Source organism: Protopterus annectens, chromosome 3.part0, assembly GCF_019279795.1.
Source record: "Protopterus annectens isolate FY-2018-M chromosome 3.part0, PAN1.0, whole genome shotgun sequence".
Taxonomy (NCBI): domain Eukaryota; kingdom Metazoa; phylum Chordata; order Ceratodontiformes; family Protopteridae; genus Protopterus; species Protopterus annectens.
In genome coordinates, this window is record NC_056731.1 from 1,599,743,580 (window position 1) to 1,599,761,851 (window position 18,272).

Sequence of the window (18,272 nt, forward strand, 5' to 3'; positions counted from 1 at the left end):
CTTTGCTAATAACAAAAAACACTTGATATTGATAGTGCCATTAAGGCCAGGTATTTGATCTGCTATCAAAGATATTTGCCATAAACTTTCACGACATTCAAGTAATTGGTGTTTCATTTTACTTTGTTTCTGGTCTTGTTTCCTTGTGCTTGTTGCAAATTATATCCAGAAGCTATTCATTCCCCTTTCTAGAGCTACCTACACCTCTCAAACACCTCCTGGATGTACCATAGGGAGGATGCAGCACTGGAAATCACAAAGCTGCTAGGAAAATGAATCATTCAACCTGTCCCCCCAGACCACTCTGGATCAGGCATTTATTCCAAGCTCTTTTTGGTGCCAGAAAAAAAAAACAGGGGAACCTAAGACCCATTTTGGATCTTTTCACCTTGAACCTGTCAGTGGCCAAGATGAAGTTCCAGATGTTCACCCTTCAATCTATCCTGCCCTTCCTGCAGTAGAACGATTGTATGAGCTCGATCGACCTCCAGGATGCGTACTGTCACATCAAAATGGACAGGCGCTCTCGGATGTTTCTCCGCTTCCGGCTAGGAGCCAATCATTACCAGTTCAGAGAGCTCCCCTTTGGTCTTAACACAGCCCCCAGGGTGTTTACCAAAGTGATGTCAGCAGTAGCTGCTCACCTGAGACTCCAGGGTGTACAGGTATTCCCCTTCCTGGACAATTGGCTCCTCGCTACCCCTGCCAGGCATCAACTTTGTCAAGCAAGGGATTCCTTTCTTCTCCTGGCCCAGAGGTTGGGCATTACCATCAATCTCAACAGATCATCTCTGGATCCAGTCCAAATGTTAGACTTCAATGAGGCATGTTTAGACACATTTCAAACCAAAGTTTTTCTTACTCCAGACAGGATATGCACTCTGAAGCTACACGTTCTTTGCATTCTTCAAGCTCTGTTCCAACCGCGGAGATAGTATTAAGGGTGCTGGGTTCCATGAGGGCCACAATCAATCTCTTACCCTTAGCCCGCCTTCACATGCAGATTCTTCACTGGACCCTTGCAGTGCAGTGGTCCTGGTTAGATCATCCGTTGATTCACCCTGTCTAAATCTCTTGAGTGTGCATAGGCTCCCTTCTGTGGTGGATTTATTCCTCGGACCTTGTTTGGGGTCATCCCTTTCTTCCACCTTTCCCAATGGCCACGGTCACTATGGACGCCTCCCAGCTAGGGTGGGGAGGGCACTGCTTGGGAAAGACAGTTTAAGGTATACGGTCCCCCTAAGATACCAGATTGCATATCAGTGTCCTGGAGATGAGGGCGGTGCTTCTAGCTTAGCAGGCTCTCCATGCCCATCTTCCTTCAGGAACGATTGCTATCCAGACAGACAATATGTCAGTGGTCTGGTACATCAACAAGCAGGGGGGAACCAGATCTTATCCCCTATGTCACGAGGCCATGAGAGTATGGGAGTGGGTGATCTCCACCGGCCGTTTTCTGGTGGCAACGCACATTCCGTGGAAGTCCAGCATTCTTGCGGATAGGCTTAGCAGATGTATTCTGATGCCGTATCAGAATGGATCTTTCACAAGTGGGCTCAGCCTTACTTCAATCTCTTCGCTTCTCTTTCCAATGTGAAATGCAGCAAGTTCTTCTCTCTGAACCCAGGCCCCCAGAGACACTCTGATTCATGCTTGGCTCCCCGGTCTTCTGTATGCTTATCCTCCTCTTCCCTTAATACCAAAATTCTTTCAGAAGGCTCACAGGCTGGGGAGCCTAGTAATCCTCATTGCCCCATTCTGGCCTTGCCAAGTATGGTTTCCTTCTCTGTGGTCTCATCTGGTGGCTGCACCATGGGTCCAATTCCGGATGTCATCTCTCATCCCTCAGGGATTCCCCATCCAGACTTGGTCAGGTTAAAGCTCACTGCTTGGCTGCTCCAGTTCCCATGATAGTCAAGACTCCCTGCTTATCCTCTCCTGTCAAAAGAATCCTGGTGATGGCCCATAAGTCTTCCACCCGAAAGGTATACTCCAGTAAATGGAGACTTTTTCTATCTGGGCATCACAACCTGCACAAGACCATTTCACTGCCCCTGTTTCAGCCGTGCTGGAATTTTTCAACAAGGTGCTAGTTTTTCCGCAGACAAAGTTCAACTTGCTGCAATTTGTAATGGTCATGTGGGGATAATATGGCTTCTTTAACATCATCAAAGCTTTGCAAGCCCTTCCTCAAAGGTACCTTTCTTTTTCGACCTTCGGTGAAGGACCCTACACCACCATGGGATCTTATGCTAGTACTTCAGGCCTTAGTTTTGCCTCCCTTTGAACCTGCAGCTTCAGTAGATCTGCATTTTCTATCCTGGAAGGCTGCCATTACTTCCACTAGGAGAGCTTTGGAACTTCATGCTTTGTCAGTCAAAACCCCTTATATGATTTTTCATAAGGACAGGGTGTCCTTGTGCACTAATCCATCTTTTCTTCCTAAAGTAGCTGCAGAGGCCAACATTAATCAGGCGATCAATCTCCCGGTCTTCTTTCCAAACCTTCAGAATAAGGGAGAATACAAATTGCATTTATTAGATGTGCACAGACAGTTGCGTTTCTACTTGCACAGGGCAAAAACCTTAATCTGACCAACTTTTCATCTCTTACTCAAAACCCTTTTTAGGGAATCCAATCTCTAAAGTTACTATTACCCATTGGATTTTCCAATGTATCATTCGGGTGTATTCTGTTAGTCATGTGAAAGGACATTCCACCAGATCTATGGCCACTTTGGTTGCTTTTTGGTCCAGAGTTTCATTAGATGATATTTGTTCTGTTGCTACTTGGTCCTCTTCTCATACCTTCATCTCACATTATAAATTGGACATTGTATCCAGGAGTAGGGCATCCTTTGGCTCTGCAGTGCTCTGGAATATCCTTCCATGAGTGCCTCCCAAGTGTTTAGTAGCTGGGGACTCTGTCCCCCAGGTGGAAGACCAAATGAAGACAACTACTTCAGATAAAGACGTTATGTACTCACCATAACATTCCATCTGAGTAGTAGTTCTTCTTTTGTCTTCAACCATCCCTCCTTCCTTCCGCTGGCCATGTGTCAACTGTTGGTTGCTCCTACGACTTCTGGAGGTGGTCACTGTAAGGGTGCCTCTTGTCCTTATCCCTGCTGACTTTTTTCATAGGGACAAAGTTCTGTTGGATCGGGTGAGAGTATTAGATTGGGCAGCAAACTCAATCTGAAGGGAGGAAGGAGACAGGAGCATTATGGGTATGGGGAGGAGCTTTGAGCTTGGATCAGATGCTGGATATGCGGCCGAGTCAGATCCGAGATGGATCCGGGAACCCACAGGTTGAAGACAAATGAAGACAACTACTCAGATGGAACGTTATGGTGAGTACATAGCTTCTTTTTTTAGGTATACTGGCTGCACGTCATGCTACCCTTGGCAGTAGATCCCTTTAGTTACGAATACTGCAACAATGACGAGAAGGTTATCTACCATTGGGTAAGATTTTCACAACTATACTTTCTAAATACAAAGCAATTAGTAATGGTGAATGTGGACAGCCCTGCCTAGTTCTTCTCATAAGACTAGACGCTGCAGACAGCTCACCAGCACACTTCACTCTAACTTAAACTTCACTCTAAATACCAAATATTAATATCCACATTTGTGGAAACTCAAATGCTTCAAAAGATCTCTTCATAATTTCTCAACTTATTCTGTCAAATGCCTTTTAGTCATCCAAACCTATTAGTGTTAAATGGCTGCATTAGTCAGTAGTAGTGTACTGAATTGTAAAAGTTTTACAAATATCAGTTGTTTGCCTATCTTCTATAAACTCACCCACATTGATCCAGGTCAGTTTTTCTTGGCAGTATCTTTGGCATTCTTTTTAACTAAAATCATCATAAACACTAAAATCATCATTCAGAATTGAAATGGGTGTGTAGTACACTGGATCTAGAGGATCTCTCCCTGCCTGGGTATAAATAGCCATTACTGCTTCTTTCCAAGTAAAGGGGAAATCCTTGCCCAGAAAAATATTATTTAAAAGTACTAGCAGGGCTATTATTATCTCACTTTCTTTTTCTACACTTCTATTGGAATTTGATCACTGCCAAGGTTTTTCTCTGTATTCTGTTTCTCATTGCTGGTTTATTTTCAGTTTCCTTTATTTTTAATTTTTTCAATGCTAATATCCCTCTTTCAGCTTGTGTTAACTGATGTCAGGTATTCAATGTCCCAAATATGTTGTCATTCCCTGCGTTGCTCTCAACTCGTTATTTTGTCAGTTTAATGTACTGTAGTAGTTTACCGTGACATTCATAATTTTTATTGGTTCTCTTCTACTCTGCTGTTGTCATTAATTCCTGATCTTTAGTTATTGTCCTCCAAGCCTTTTGTAACTTCAAACATTGAGTCAGCAGTTTTGTTGCTATAGGGTTATTGTCACAATGATAGTTTTAATATCAGTTCTTGCTCTAAGTTCAGTCATATTTACAAAGTACTCCTGCATGGACATCATAGCTTCTTATAGTGGCTCTTCAACCCGATCTGTTCCACTTTTACTTTTTTTGCTTTTGTAAATGTCTCACCTTTCTTAAGCCCTCTAGATACCTATTGGGACTATGGTTCCATTTTCATTTACATTAATTGTGACCGTATTTCTAAATTTCAATCTAAAATTATCCTAGCTCTTTGTGCATTCTTTACTGTGATTCAAATCTCATACTTTTTTGTACCCTGCCAGCCATCTCTCACCACTATAAATCTTCTGTCCTTATCCTTTATTTTTGTTCAGTCTTTATTTTTGTATAATATTTAATTAATACCAAGATACCCTTCTTTTGCTGTTCTATTCAAAAAAAAAATGTTAAATAGCTTCCTTTTCAGAAGAAATATTGGACAATGCCAGGGTTTATCACAATAGTTGTTTTGCTCACAAAACTTAATTTGTATGAATGTATAACCTGACTCAATCACTCCACATGTTTTGGGGGTTCTGGCCATGTTACAGTATTCTTTTGATATGTAATATCTATCTAAACTTGTCCAAGAGCCATATTTCATTGAAAAAAATGTGCATATTCCAATTCATTCTGCATTGATGAGCCCAAATGCATGCATGCATTTCTGTTGATGTTTGCTGTCAGCCAGCAGTCTGTGATTATTTTGTCCTCCAGGGATGCCTTCCTTATTTGCTGTATTGTCCAGTCTCCAGTCACTGTCACACATCATTGATGGAACACTGTAACGCCTTCCATTGTATAAAGAATATGTTGCTTTTTTTTATTTTTTTTAAATGTGTACTGCAGCCAACATCAGTGTGCTCTCCATCAGCATTCGGGGCAGTGGAAAGGGTTCTCTCCCAGGGGTTGAGACCACAGCTCACCTAGTCGGATCCTACCCGGACCCCTCTGACTTTGGATTCTGCTCCCATTACCCTGTCTCAGGGACAGCCCATGCCAAAGCAACCCCAAGTTGTTCCCCTTAGGGAACCCCCGGAGGCTTATGAATCCTCTCCAGAGCGTCCCACTGGAGAGAACCTCATAAGCGCAAGTGTAAGAGGAGGCACTTGGACTCCCCTGAGTCCATTACCACTGGTACGGACTTGGATGAAGGAGAGGGATCCCCCAGATCACCTACCAAAGACGTCTCGTTCAGAGACGTTCTGGAGATCCTCCACCAAAGAGGAGGTTGTTCAGCCCCCAAACCCTCTGCGGATGAGTTCGTATTCCTGGAGGCCTTTGGCGCGGGCCCATCTACTTCTTGGGTCTCCCCTCCAGCGGACCCTTTGGTGGACCTCATCACCACTAGGGCATGGAAGGATCCCGACACCGTAGAGCCTATACCCAAAAGGCCAGACAAAATTCTTTCCCCGCCGTCAGACAGGCAGGCATGGTCCAAAGGAGCCCCAGTAGACATTTTGGTGGTTGCAGCTGCCACAAAGAAGGAACTGGCACAGGAGAGTTTTTCGGTTTATCCACCAGACAAAGAGTCCAGGTCGATGGATCGTTTAGGGAAGCGCATGTACTCGTAAGTGACATTTTCTATTCTTGTGCTGAATTACTTGGCACGTGTTATCCGACTGCAGTGAGACCTTATATCAGAATTAACTGATTCACCCCCGGATTCTCTGTCGCAACAGGACAAGCAGTCTTTCACTGCGAAGATGACTACACTGAAATCAGTGACTAATACCTCTATGCGTCTCCTGTCTCATGCTACGGAGGGAGCCGCTAGGGCTGCTGGTACAGGCGCCTTGAGGCGTCACGCCTGGATCAGGCTGTGTCAATTTGCGGACCCCTTTAAGGCATCTTTCATCAACATCCCTTTCGATGGATCATCCCTCTTTGGGAAGACTGTACGTGACACACTAACCCAGAGTGAGAAGGACGGAAAGACTTTGTCAGCTGTCGGAATCCGCTTCTCTAACCCCCAGAGGTCCTACTCCAGGAACCAAAAGGGGCAAAAGAAGATGTGGTTCCGGAAATTACAGTCCTTTCGTGACACTCAGGAATATTCGTCCTCCAGAGGCAGAGGGGGACAAGACCAATGCCGTCCCAGAGGCAGAGGGGGTCCCAGAAACTTTAGGTCTATGGAACCTTTTTCCAACAGACCTGCACAGCAACCCTGAGGGGTTGCCCGGCTGCTGTACTCTGTAGGCAGTCGGGGGAAGATTTTCCTTACATCCAGCGGCATGGGAGTCCATTACTGCAGACTGCTAGGTGTTAAACATCATATCCAGAGGATATTCTATCTCCTTCATTTCATGTCCCATAACTCCAGCATGCCTTCCAGATGTTCCACCCGCTTACAGGGAGGCTGCAGCTTTAGAGGTTTCGAAGCTGCTACTAAAACGAGCTATCAAGCCGGTCCCCCAGATCAATCTGGATCAGGCATCTACTCCAGGTTCTTTTTAGTGCCAAAGAAGATGGGGGACCTCAGGCCCATTCTGGTCCTGTCTATCCTCAACCTGTCGGTAGAGAAACAAAAATTCTGGATGGTCACTCTACAGTCCATTCTACCATTTCTGAGAGAATGCGACTGGATGTGCTCTTTGGACCTCCAGGATGCTTACTATCACATCCAGGTCCACAGGAGCTCCAGGAGGTTTCTACGCTTCCGGCTAGGGGCCAGTCACTTTCAGTTTAGAGCCCTACCCTTTGGTCTCACCACAGCCCCCAGGGTGTTCACCAAGGTTATGGCGGTCGTAGCGGCTCACCTGAGACTTCAGGGCATTCAGGTATTCCCTTACCTAGACGACTGGCTCTTCGCTGCATCCACCAAACGTCGCTTGTGTCAGTCCCTACACTACTTCCTCGGTCTGGCTCACAAGTTAGGCATCACGATCAATATCAACAAGTCCCACCTGGCTCTGGTTCAGATCATAGACTTCATCGGGGCACTGTTGAATTCGATTCAGTCAAAGATTTTTCTCACCCCAGAAAGGGTAGAATATCTCAGACTCCATGTAGCAGTGATCTTGGATCACTCGGTAGTCACAGTAGCTGATGTTCTCAGGGCTCTGGGTTCGATGGCAGCCGCAATCTCTATTCTCCCTCTTGCACGTCTTCACATGAGAGTCCTTCAGTGGAATCTAGCAGTTCAGTGGTCCTGGCTAGACCTTCTGATGAATTTCCACATCCGAATCAATCGGACATGCAGAACGTCACTCCAGTGGTGGCTTCAGTCAGCGGACATTTTCATGGGGCACAGCTTTCTAGCCCCTCCGGCTCAAGCCACGGTGACCACGGACGCTTCCCAGCTCGGGTGGGGGGGGGCACTTCCTGGGAAGAACAGTCCAAGGCACGTGGTCCCCTCCAGAGACAAAGCTACACATCAATGTCCTGGAGTTGAGGGCAGTGCTTTTAGCGTTGAGAGCTTTCCACCCTGTCCTACCTCTGGGGACGGTAGCCATTCAATCAGACAACATGTCTGTAGTCTGGTATATAAACAAACAGGGAGGGACCCAATCCTACTCCCTTTGTCGCGAGGCCATGACGGTTTGGGAGTGGGCCATATCCACCAGCCGGTTTCTCATAGCAACGCATATCCCAGGACGCTCCAACATTCTAGCGGACAGTCTCAGCAGGGCAATCCTTCTGCCTTACGAGTGGTCTCTGAAACAATCAGTGGCAGAGAAGATCTTCCGTGTTTGGGGTCAACCTTGCTGCGATCTCTTCGCATCTCCTTCCATCGTGAAGTGCAGCAACATCTTTGTTCTGATCCCCCCTCCGGGGGATGTCCCCAGGGACGCTCTAGTCCATGCTTGGCCTCCCAGGCTACTGTATGCTTATCCCCCGTTACCTCTTATTCCGAAGTTCCTTCAGAGAGCTTGTCGGTTGCAGTGCAAAGTCATTCTCATAGCTCCCTTCTGGCCGCGTCAAGTGTGGTTTCCCTTCCTATGGTCTCACCTGTTGGCTCCTCCATGGACTCTAGATCCATGCCCGGATCTGATTTCTCACCTGTCGGGCTTGCCCCTGCCTAACCTGGACAGTCTTAAGCTGACAGCATGGCTGCTCCAGTTCCCATGATCATCAGGACTCCCGGACTTTCGTCCCCTGTTAAGAATATTCTGGTAGCATGTCTTAAAGCCTCCACTAGGAAACTCTACAATAGCAAGTGGAGACGTTTTTGCGTTTGGGCCTCTCAGCGCAATCTGAACCTGTTTACAGCCCCCGTTCCGGTCATACTGGATTTTCTGCCCGATGTTTTTCGATCAGGCGCAAGTGCTTCCACCATCAAGGTTCAGCTGGTTGCCATCTCTAATTTTTATGTGGGTGAAAATAAGGTTGCTCTGACTTCTGCCAAATTGTGTAAAGCTTTCCTGAAGGGCACTTTTTTATTGCGACCACCAGTTAAAGAAACAGTGCCCCCCTGGGATCTGACTTTAGTCCTTCAGGCTTTGACCTCTCCCCCTTTCCAGCCAGCCAGTTCAGTTCCGATGAAGTTTTTGTTGTGGAAGGCAGCCTTCTTGGTCGCCATCACTTCAGCCAAGAGAGTTTCAGAGTTCAGGCCTTATCCTCCTTGATTCCCTATTTGTTTTTCCACAAGGATAGGGTTTCGCTGCATATGAACCCTTCCTTTCTTCCCAAGATGTCCTCAGCAGCCAATATTAATCCGTCTATAAATTTGCCAGTCTTCTTCCCAAATTTCCTAAATAGAGGTGAATGTAAGCTTCATTTATTGGATGTCCATAGACAGCTTCATTTTTACCTCCATAGGACTAAACCCTTCCGGAAGTCGGATCAATTGTTTGTCTCTTTTTCTAAACCATTTTTGGGCAAAGCAGTTTCGAAAGTGTCTTTAGCAAGGTGGATCACTCTTTGTATTGCAGAGGTTTATAAGGACAAAGGTTTATCTCCTCCTGGTGTATTAAAGGCTCATTCCACTAGAACAATGGCCACTTCTGCAGCTTTCTGGTCAAGAGTTCCGGTGGCCTAATGGTTAAGGTGTTTGCCTTACAAACACAAGGTGCAGGGTTTGAGTCTCACAAGGGATAATTGACTAGGCTTAAAATGGCTCACAAGGGCAGTTAGGTTAGTACTTATCTATCTATCTATCTATCTATCTATCTATCTATCTATCTATCTAATCTAGACGATGTCTGTGCAGCAGTGACTTGGGCCAATTCGCACACATTCATCTCTCATTATAAATTGGATCTTATTTCTAGAGGGAGAGCATCCTTTGGCTCTGCGGTGCTCAGAAATATCCTTCCATAAGGGCCTCCCAGGAATACTAGTAGCTGGGGACTCTGTCCCATATGTGCAGAATGAATGAAGTCAACTACTTCAGATAAAGAAGTTATGTTCTTACCATAACGTTCCATCTGAGTAGTAGACTTCATTCTTCTGCACCTTCCCTTCCTCCATCCCCCTCACTCTTCGGGTTTTTCCTGTTTAGGATTGTGGTTATGTTGCCATTTAGTGTCAGCAAACTCGATCTGGGGCTAGATAGGAGGAAGTGATGTAATATAGGTAAGGGAGGAGCTTGGAGCTCGGAGCTGATGCTTGAAAAGTTTTGCCGGCTCGGATCCGAATCGGATCCATATACCCATATGTGCAGAAGAATGAAGTCTACTACTCAGATGGAACATTATGGTAAGAACATAACTTCTTTTTTTCCCTACATAAAAAGCAGGGCGGGACATACACACAGTCAAATACACCATCCCCTTAGATAAACAATTTCCTCCCCATGAGTGGATGATAGGCTTTGCTGCATTTTGCAACTGCAGTATTGGATGGCCCAGTATATATTTACACTGGCTACACATTGCACATTTTTTGGGTACCTTTACTAATTTTTTCCTTCTCCTCATTGTCACTATGAGATTCTAAAGTAGTCTTGATATTTTTATATTTTTTGTATATAAAAGTGGTTCTGTTTACCCACTATGGCTCTGATTTGTCCATCTTCTACCAATATTCCCCAATTTTTACTTATGATGTCCCTAATGCTATTGGAATCAACATTGTATTCAAGTACCATAGCTTTAGGGAATCTGTAGCCTTTACTACTTCCTCATATTTGACAGTGCAGTGGTGTAGCGGTTGCGTTGTTGCCTCACAGCAAGAAGTTTTCTGGTTCGATTCTTGGCTGGAGTGCCTTCTGTGCGAGACTGCATGTCGTCCCTGCTTTCTTGTGAGTTTCCTCCAGGTGCTCCGTTTTCCTCCCATGTTACAAAGACATGCATCTGGAGCGTTTCTGCCAGGGCTTTCACTGAAAATTGGCTTTGTTCCAAGTCTGACTTTCCCGGTTAATAATTGTTAAGTAAAATAAATAAATAATAAATAAATAAATGTTCCAGACTAATCATTCAAAGTATGTCATAATAAAGCATATATGGTATTCTGTTATACCCACTCTTTGTCTTTCTGTTCCAAACTGGTCCTTTATAGTCTTTTTTTTTTTTTTTGGTCACCTTACACATTTTTATGTAATACTGTCCCAAATGAACCTGATCTCTTATTTCCCTTAAAAGGGCACACAGTTACTTCCCTACCCCCAAAATAAATAACTAACTATATATATTATTTTCTCAAGGCAGCAGACCCAAGAGCAGTGGAATGCTGCTGCTGCTTTCTAATCAGGCTGAAACGTTGATTTACTCATTTGGGCTAGAGAATGGGTACTATAAATTAGTCATCTGTTTGTGGCACTTTCCTGCAATTATCACTTTAAATATATTATTTTTGAATCTGTCCCTCTTTTGTTGTGCTGCTAGACAGCCAAACATTGCCTTTACCTTCTTTCAGTTAATCTTTTAGTCACTTTTTATTTTTTTATTCATTGTTCATTCCTGCATTGTCTTAATTCCAGAAACTGATACACATTTTTTTTTAAATATTTCCACTTTAACTCTGGTAGATATGTCAAATATTGTAGTCATTTTCAGAAGGTCCGAATTGTTCACTGTCAACAAAGTAGCTCTTTCCTTTTGTTTCAATCATAGCTTGTCAAGAAAGACAAACTGCATTCCAGAAAACACTGGATACTGAATAGCTCAGCCACTAAGGTGAACCCCCCCGCCACCAAAACTATCAGCTGATAATGAATGAAACCTAATATTTTCACTTATATGCAGCTAACAATTTAAACATCTTACTTTAGAAGTTGTCAATCTCAGTATCCACCTTCTTTCAGTTACGATATTTATGTCTATTTTTATTAATTTCTGGACTCGGTGCACACATTACCATTGCTAACATTCTATATTATTGCCTACTTTTTTCTAGCATATATTCATTTCCGTTTTCATTCATCATTCATTTACTTCTTTTTCCCTTCCTTACTCAGTGTCCTAGAACCTTCATTGGCAAAGGACAGCTTGCAGTTTGAAAACAAGTGGAACTTTTACCAGGCAGCATACAATATATCCCCACCTTTGCTTAGTTTAAACTTTAATTTTTAAGGAAAATTTGGAATATGTTTTGCATTTATATCATCAGTTAATTTGCTCTCTCTTGTATTCCATGATTTCATTGATTTTAAAACCTTATTCAGAGTGCAGACTGATTATTTTCTTAGTACTGCGACTTTCCTGCTTCAAACCTTGCTTCTGCACATTTAACAAGACCAAATGTTATTCTTGTTTCATCTGAGAAAGTTTTAACACCTGGCAGTTGTGATTTCAACTCATCTGATGAGTTGTACATTTTTAAGTCCTCCAGAAAATGTAGATGAGAAATCTTTAAGTGGGTTTGTTTTCTGGGAACCAAGTTGTAACCAAGACCTAATCTGTTAAGTAAACACTTAATGGGTTAAGGGCAAGAGAAAACAACAGTGTTAACAAAGACTCACCGTGGAATATCCCTGTTTGAATTTTTATCCCTAGGATAATCATTTGTCCTTTGTCATGGCTTAATTGCAAAGTGGTCTGTCACTGTAATGTATTTGATCAATGTAGGATGTATCTTGTGCATCCGTAAGCAGTCCTTTATTTGTGAATATATCAAATGCTTTTTGTAATATGTCCATACCATACTTAGATGCTTCAACTTTTTTACAGTTCTCCATTATGGCTTTATTTAGCAACAGATGATACCTTGCTCCGTATGAATTTCTTTTGTTACCCTTTGTTCCATTTCCTGATCGATATTTCTTTTAAATAACTATAAACTGTGCATCAATTCCAGTATATAGTTTGTACGTAGTCGGAAGGCAAGTTATCTATAGTTTTTAGGATGGCTGGCAGGTTCCTCTTAGGGAGGAGTACAATTTTTCCTGTTAACCAGGTTGGTGTCCATTCAGGATGTGCATATAAATAGTTCTTACTCAGGGCTAAGTCTTTGTTTAAAGAAGTTTATAGTTTTAGCCAGACGTTAGATACTGCATCTGGACTTGGGGTGTTCAGATTAGGAGCTTTTCTTAATTTTTTTTAATTTCTCTGGCCATTAATTCATCCCGTTTCATATTGTGTGCATTAGAAAAATTAAAAGAAACAGTAAGGAATTCAATCCATTCAGCATCTTTGTTATGTTCCAAGGGTCTTGATAAATATTTCTCCAAAATTTGTCTATTTCTTCTTCTTCTTTTTGGTGGTGTTTCTATTCCTTTTGCTTTGTTTCCCAGTTCTCTAAAACTTTTATGGATCATCAATGTATTGCTTAATTTGTACTTTTACTTTATATTTATTTGCATATCTTCTAAGTTTTTCTGCCTGGGCTGATATCTTCAGTTTTTTTATTTCCAATAGTGTATGATGGAGCCTGGTATTTTCTGATCCTGGGCATTGCCCTCTGTATAATACTGTCTATGTACCCTCACTATGGAAAAATCCTATATTATTCCTGTTTATAAAAGTGTAATCTCAGCTGACGACACTAACTTTCAGCCTGTTACAATATAATCACCTCTCTCAAAAATTATTTAAAGATTTATTCATAAGCAACTCCTCTACTATCTTCTACAAGAACATCTCTTAACATCCACCCAACATGGCTTTCGCCATTCACTGACACCTTAAAGGAATACAGCGACTCAGGCAAACTTGTTTCCCCCTTATTCCTTGACCTGTCAAAAGCTTTCAATATAGTTACTCACCCTAAGCTCCCGTATAAACTGTTTCAGCTTCAGCTATCCCCTTCTTCATTATTGTGGTTCAGTAGTTGTTTTACTGGCAGGCTCCAATCTATAAAATGGCAGAAATACTCTCTCTCTCCATACCTGCAAGTCCTCACTGGTGTATCCCAAGGCTCTTTTCTTGATCACCTCCACTTTAATATCTTTATCAATGACCTCTATAACTTCATAGGTCCAGCCACTTTTACACAATATGCTGATGATTCTACAGTTATATTTGCATGTAATAACTTGCTTCACCCCCTCCATATCAAACAAGAAGCTTTTTCCTTCATTGAGAAATGGCTTCATAATGCCCAGCTACTACTGAATTCTAAAAAAGCAAAGTTATTGCCATTTTTTCCCCAAATCCCACACACCTGTTAAAGCAAATTTCAAAATCTTTTCACTAAACAAAATTGAAATTGAAGTAGTCTCCCATACAAAACTTCATGGAATGATTACAGATGATGACCCTAAATTTGGCGTGCATGTTCAAAATAACATAAAAAAGGCTCATCAGAAATTAGGCATGCTGTACAGACATAAAAGCTTCCTTAGCAACACCACCAAAGCCACTCTTGCCACTACCTATGTACATTCTAACCAGCCTTCATGCTACAGTTAAAAATATGTTGGCGTTATGTTGTAATAAAGTTGCAGAGTTTGCCAACAAGCAATACTGCAGCCACCACTATATTGTCCTTAAAGCTTTGAATCGTCTCTCTACTTAGATTACATACAGCTTATCTCCACACACATTATTATTCAGAAAGCTGATGACTGCCCTGCCTTTACTCCTGTTCTCCATTGCTATCACCCTAATAGGCTACTTCGATCTAATGAACAGCATCTTCTCAGCATATATAAACCTCACATATCCTTTGGCCAAAGTCTGTACTCGTACTCTGTCGCTAGAAAAAAATGGAATTATATCCTGGTGCAAATTAGATCTATCCCTAACGTCTCCCACTTCAAACTTCTACTAAAAGACTACCTAAATAAAGCCTGCCTCTGCTCCTGCACTACCCCAGGTTGAACTAGTTTCTCCCTCCTTCCACCATCAGCATACTTTGACTATGAATTTATTGCTTCATGACTGTATAAATATGTCTTTATTTTCATTGCCATCTTGTAAACGATTTGTGAATAATTTTTGTTAACCTTTTTGGAAAATTGCTTCAGCTATTTTACTGTATAGTGTATTGGAGCTTTTCTCCCCAAGAGGCTTTAAAGCTCAGGCGTACTAACCCGGTCAACAAATGTAAAATCAGAGAGAAGGAATTCGTAAAATGTATTTCCTAGACAAAGATCAAATATATTTTTGCCTAAGCTGTATTATCTAGTCATCTCTCTTCCAAAGTGTGTACTCTATATGTGTTTAATGCCATCTGTATTAACTGAAGCTTGTGAATATCTATTGACAGTGTTCTTTTTCAGCTTGTTACAGCTGTCCAAATTTATGTATGTATAGATTCACACTGTATGGGCCGAAGCTGAATTTTTACTTAATGTCATTCTTCTGTATTAGGCTTTGTAATAACTTTATTTAGCTGTAACTATATTATATCAATGTGGAGCTTTTCTCCCCGGGCCTCCACTGAAAATGGCATATTATTCCAGTCAGACTTTCCCAGTAAACAAATGTCGGGCAAATAAATAACAGTTTTATAGCTGCTGTTCTGTGTGATTCCAGATTTGTTTTTGCTCGTGAGGAATTCTGACACCAACTTTAAAATTCACAGTTAATGTACTTTGATTTTTCCTTTTCTTTCTCTTTTTTTTTTTTTTTAATACTGGTTCTCTGGGTCCTTCTTCACTCTTTTTTAACATATTTATTAAACTTGACATTTTTTGTAAAAAATGGTATAGGAACATTTACAGTAATAAACTACAACATTCCCTTTGTTATTTTCATGGAGTAAATGTTTTAATAATTTTCATTCACTCCTGCATTGTATAAATTGTTCATTCATGAGGTAGTTTGTGTACATCACTTTACCTGAGGCAAAAGTTTGTTTTGGGAACTTGACAACTTTCTGCCCCGTGGCTGTTTTGTTTTTTTGCATAGAAGCACTGTCTTAGGCTGTTTTTTCATAATTCTCACTCTACATGAAATAATACAATATATTTATTTGTGCTTGTTTTCCAGAGTAGAGCAATAATCTCCATGGACCTTTTTCTTACTCAGCTTGGGAGAGATGTCTGTTTAAATGACTTACCCAGAGCCACACAGGCAATGGAAGTTGAGGGAATCAAACTTTGTACCACTAGGCCACAGGAAACAACTTAACAACTCCTTAATCCTGTAAGCTAGCTGTCAGGCAATACCTCTTTAAACCACTGCTAATTACATAACCATCTCTTGACTGTTGGTATGAGACAGTTTGGATTTTGATTTTGGTGACAAGGTTTGCATGCCCTGTCTCGTCATATTGTTTGGTGAGACTTAATTTCAGTATCCCCTCTGTTTGTGAGATGTTAATAGACCAGCTCTCTCTTCTTGTGATCTGTCTTGGGGATACTGCCTAACAAACAATCTTTGTTAGTGACCACTAACAGTTTTTGCTTCGGACTGTCTTAAAGGTCGAGGAAGATGGACCAGTCCATTCACATAAGAAGTTTTTGCACATACCATAATGATAGATGAGTAAGGTTACATCAGTCTTCCTCTATGACCTCTCCCGCCTTCCTCTTTTTTTTTTTTTTTTTTGGTCAAGGTTTGGAGATTGTTTCTAGAGTTTGTCTTATTCCTTGATCTAGTGCTACACATCTTCCACTATAGTTAAGTAACCTAACTTTTGTTTCTGCATGCTAATTGTGCTGTCATTGGTGGCAAAGCACGAAGCATCAGATACTATCCATGTGCAACTAACAGTGGGTAAAACTGCCTTCCAGTTTATAGCCTGCTACAGACCACCCTCCCAAACCCAGGAACCCCACTCGGCCTTCCTGAGAACACTGGAAAATATGAAGGTCTCTCCAAACACCATTATATTGGGCGACTTCAACTACCCAAACATAGACTGGGAGCATTACTCTAGCTCCAACACCCTAGCCCAAAGGTTCCTAGAATTTATAAACTCAAATGCTATGGAACAACTTGTTACCACTCCCACAAGAGGGGAAAACATACTGGACCTGATCATTACCAACATGGGGACTCTATGCTCCAGACCAGAAGTGTATCCCTCACTGGTAAGATCAGACCATAAACTAATCTCACTGGATATTCACATCTCAACCCCACCCCCTGCCCAGAAAACCACAGTGAAAAACTTCTCTGAAGCAAATTTCACACTCCTCAAAACCGAGGTGGAATCCTTCAAAGCCCCCGGGCCTGTGGAAAATACGGCCCAGACCGCAGAATCCTTTATAAATGCATTCTGTGAACACCTTCAGGAATGCATGGATCATGCGATCCCAAATAAAACCAAGACCCAATCCTCCAAAGGCAGACGTCCTGTCTGGTGGACCCCAGCCATAAACAAACTATACAATAGAAGGAGGAAGCTACTAAATGATAGAGCAAAATCCCAAAAGGGAAGGCATCACTGATCAGTATTAGCAAAAAACTACGGGCACTCATAAAATTGTCTAAGGCCAGCTTCGAGAGAGAAATTGCACAGGACACTAAGGATAATCACAAGGCTTTCTTTAGTTATGTTAGGAACCTGGGTGGTAATTCCCAGATATGCTCAGAATTAGTCCAAAATGACAAAAATACACCGAACCCACAGACATTGCCAACATCCTAGCGGACAGGTTCAGCGCAAACTCCTCCCCACCAAAAGGGCAAATATCTATCCCAGCAGAGTGCTGCCCCCCTGACATCTCAGATGCTCAGGTAAGAGCCGCCTCTCCAAAGCAAAAACACAGCATCAATGGAACCAGACGGTGTCCCAGGCTGCGCCCTACATGAACACAAAGAAGAGCTAAACCCAAACATAAAACTACTGTTCAATCTCAACCTTACTACAGGATATGTGCCCAAAGAGTGGCGTACAGCAACAGTGGTCCCTCTCCATAAAGGTGGTGCCTCAACGGATCCTGGAAACTATCGCCCATAAGCCTGACTAGCTTGGTCTGCAAAGCTATGGAAAGGATCATCATGGACCTCATAAATAAAGATATTGGGGACCTAAAGACACTGGATCCTACCCAGTTCGGCTTTGTTAAGGGCAGATCCTGCCTCTTAAACCTGGTTGATTTCTTTGAAACAGTCACCAAGGCCATTGACGAGGGAAGGTGGTCCACACAGCCTACCTGGACCTCGCAAAAGCCTTCGATACAATACCCCACTGGCATTATAGATAAGCTCACCAGCTTAAATATAAACCCCTATGTCACTAGATGGATTGCAAACTGGCTCAAGGACAGAACCCACATGGTTAGAATTGCTGGAGCCATGTCAGACTCCAAACCAGTTACAAGTGGTGTCCCACAAGGCTCAGTCCTGGGACCTCTCTTGTTCAGTATATATTTCTCGGAGGTACAGGCCAACACGGAAGGACTGTGGCTGACCAAGTTCGCAGATGACTGCAAACTGGGCGCCATAATCGCCTCCAGCCGACACAAGCATCCTCCAAAAGGGCCTCATAGAAACAAACAACTGGTGCCAGAGCCATGGCCTCAAGCTAAATGCCAAAAGTGTATAGTCATCCCTTTGACAAAAACAAAGTGCCCACAAATTACCACATAGGTGGTAATCCGTTAAGTACAGAAGAAGTAATTAGG

At 42.5% G+C, this 18,272-nt stretch overlaps 1 protein-coding gene across 2 annotated transcripts in view; it reads left to right on the forward strand.

Annotated features, from left to right (window-relative positions):
* POP1 (POP1 homolog, ribonuclease P/MRP subunit) overlaps positions 1–18,272 on the forward strand; it is a 1,346,230-nt gene that overhangs the window by 752,841 nt on the left and 575,117 nt on the right. The window lies entirely within an intron of this gene.